Raw genomic sequence first — 3,400 nt, 5'->3', positions numbered from 1 at the left:
TCCAGTCCAACAGGAAAGCCACTGTGGCCCAGATCGCTGAAGAGGTCAACGCTGGTTCTGATAAGAAAATGTCCGAATGGACGGTCCATCGTAGCTTACTGCGTTTGGGACTCAGGAGACGCAGAGGAACGAAGAGCAGGAAGGATGGAGGAGGACGTCTGAACCATGCTGCCTCTGAAGGTCCAACTCAGGACCAGGGATCTGAACCAGAGGTCGGTTCCACAAGCAGGGACAAGCTTTCAGAAGGAACCTCAGAGCAAGAGACACCTGAAGCTCAAACTGGAAAATAAGAACCCAAGTCGGGTTCTAGTCTGTGATGTGACTACAGACCTGCTGGAGCGCATCGCTTCTGCCTATCAGACCCAAACTAAACAAGGTTCCAATTGATCAAATCATTTCCATCTCTGGAAGTGGAAAATAACTTTGACTGTTGGGGAACAGTTGGTGGTCATTTAAAGTCTGGTCCAGTAGGCAAGAGTCTTTTAGAGTTAAGAAACCTGTAACTGAACCAGAACCTTTAGTTTTGTTTAAGTTTCATCCAGTAATGTCAACCCATGTTCTGAATATCGAGACTGATGAAGGTTCTGGACGGTTGGGCTTTTTTTTCTCCCTTCATTTCCTCTGATTGATGAAAAAAAAAAGCCATTTGGGTCAGAGTTTGTTTCTAACTCTGTTAGAGATTGGACTTCAGAACCAGAACTTCCTGTGCCCTGACTGAGTTGAATCTAATGGTCATGCACGGATCTCAGTCCTTGCTCAGAATGGTCTGAACACTCCTCAAAGGAGGAACCAGTTCAGTCCAGCAGGTGAAGACTAAAAATGTTCGGGTTGAAGCTGATCGGAGCTCAATATGTCTCATTTCAAACAGATACATCAAAGGATGGAGAAAAGTTTGTTCCAATAACATTTAAACAAGCAAAATGTTTCAAAAAAAGCTAATTTCAAGAAAATGTGTTTCAAAAAAGGTTTCAATAGTAATATATAATATGCATGATTAAAAAAAAAAAAAAAAGAACAATGCATCCTATGGTCATGGAAGACATGTCAGTGTGTTTCAGAAAGTTCCTAATATTGGCATGAATCAAACAGAGAAAGCTTTTAAAGAGATTACAGAAACCACCAAGAGTGTCCAACAAATCATTGCAATCAGGGAGGATAGTGGGAAGCCATCGTCTTTGCATAAAAATGCACAAAATTCATATTTTGACTGAGGTCCATTTACAGCAGGCCTTCAAACTTAACTTTTTTGAAACGTCTTCTTTGCTTTTAATCACACTGGAACACATTTTTCTCCATAAGAGATGCAAGTACCCAATTTGGACTCAGTTTTTGTTTACCAGCTCAGTGTGGCCGTTTAACCGGACCTGTATTGTGGTGTGAGGATTTAAACAGAATATTCGAAGGTTGTTTTTTCTGGACTGTTGTTGCTGCCAATATATTTAACTTCTACTTCAAACTGTTGGATTTTGTTGATTTGGTTCTGTTATGTTTCTTTATTAGACTGTTTAGATGGAACAGCGCCTCCTACAGTCAGGTTACACCAAACACATCTGTTTGGTCCTCTGTTTAACTGTTCAGAAATTTCTGATCAGAACTCGGATCGGGTACTGTCCTCATCAGGGGTTCAGACAACTGAACTAAACTAACCAGAAAATTAGAAACTCTGAGCTGAAACTGACAACTGTAAAACTTCATTGTTCTTCTCAAACAGGGAACTTTTAGATGTCTAAAAATAAATGGAGAAACCAGTCCTGAAAATGGTGAATAAACACTCCCAAAAACATATGTTGTTCAAGGGAATCAGAAACACTTTATATTTCTGTGATAATCTGTCATTCCTCCAAGTCCCTCTGATCAGATTTTTTCCTCCTCTTTCAGTGCTTCATCCTGAATAATCTCCTCTCCAGGTTTCATCTTTTTAAATGTGTTAAAATTTCCCAAACCCAGTAACTATACGGTTATTCTTTAAATGAGGTCAAACACTGAAATAATGGAATTAATTTATACCACGTATTATCTCAATATTTTTCCTTAAAACAGAAGACATCAGTGCTTTTGTATGTTTTTTCAATCATCCCAAACATTTGAAAAGCAGTCGGTTCATTTTTGTAAAAAAAAAAAACAAAAAAAAAACTAGTATAATTTACCCTGGGTTATCAGAAAATCCAGTCTCTTTCTAGGTATCTGTAGTTCGTCTGTCACAAGGAATCTGCATCATCAGAAGAACCAGACCTCGTTTCGCTGCGTTTTGATCCGATTGTCGAACAGCTTCGTCCTGTCAGAATAAGTCTGGATGGATGTTCTGATGTAAACTGTGATCACAGTTCTGATGACAATGATTGTAAACTGGAGGTTCTACCTTAATTGAAATGGACTAGATTTAATTTCTGTTTGTGTTGCAGCATGCTGACAGGAAGGAGGAGACAGTTAGCACAGCACAAAGACAAACTGATTGTAATAGTGATTGTTTGCAAAGCCAAACATCCAAAAAACGTTAATTTAAGCCACTACTAAGGCACTGGGGTCAAGTTTCTGTATGCAGGATAAAGAAGGTTCAATGTCCAAACTTTATAATAGTTCTGGATGGTTTATTTTCCTATTTCAGCCAACAATTACAGAGTTCAAACTTCCCTTTGTTCTTTCTGCTACCTCTCTTGCTCTGGTAAAAACCATAAGCCCCAAACCCAACATGCCTGCTGGTCCTTTCCCAGGCACCTACACTTATAGAAAGTGGACTGATCCACATCACTTCCTGTCTTACCTCAGAACTAAAATAAAGATGATAAAGATAATAAAACAAAAATAAATAGAATCAGCAATTATAAACCCTGCAAATAAATGCTGTAAATTTAGGAATCAATTAACACAATTAAAATGGATAAAGAAAAAAAGAATAAATAGCTCCAACACTAATAATAAGGCAAATCTAAAGCTGAAATGTGACGATCTTCTCAGTGAAAACGGAACAAGCAGAGCTGTCAGGATTATTAACGATAATCGACAACCAATTTTTTAATCGATTAGACCTTAGGACAGACTGTTCACTGAAGAACAGAAGTAATTATGCTGAAACTCTTAAAAAAAAAAAAAAAAAGCCTTTTATATTTCAATAAAAAAAATTGTGAACATCGATAACTCCTTACATGACATCTTTAGCAATTTGTTAAATATTTTTTTACATTTTGGCCATTATACTGTGTTTAAACAATATTATTTAGCAGATGATAATTATTTAAGTATCAGTCCAACCCTGAATTTTACCTGATGCTATAGTAGATGTGACTATACTACAAAAATATACTAAAATAAAATGTATATGGAATTAAATAACATTACAAACGTATATAGAACATTTATCCCTCTTTAAATTTATACAGATGCCTCCCAGAATTAATCTGGT

This window comes from Cyprinodon variegatus, unplaced genomic scaffold, assembly GCF_000732505.1.
Source record: "Cyprinodon variegatus isolate N-32 unplaced genomic scaffold, C_variegatus-1.0 Scaffold943, whole genome shotgun sequence".
In the NCBI taxonomy this organism is placed as follows: Eukaryota; Metazoa; Chordata; class Actinopteri; order Cyprinodontiformes; family Cyprinodontidae; genus Cyprinodon; species Cyprinodon variegatus.
The sequence above is the reverse complement of the archived record's forward strand: the minus strand, read 5'-3'. Positions refer to the sequence as shown.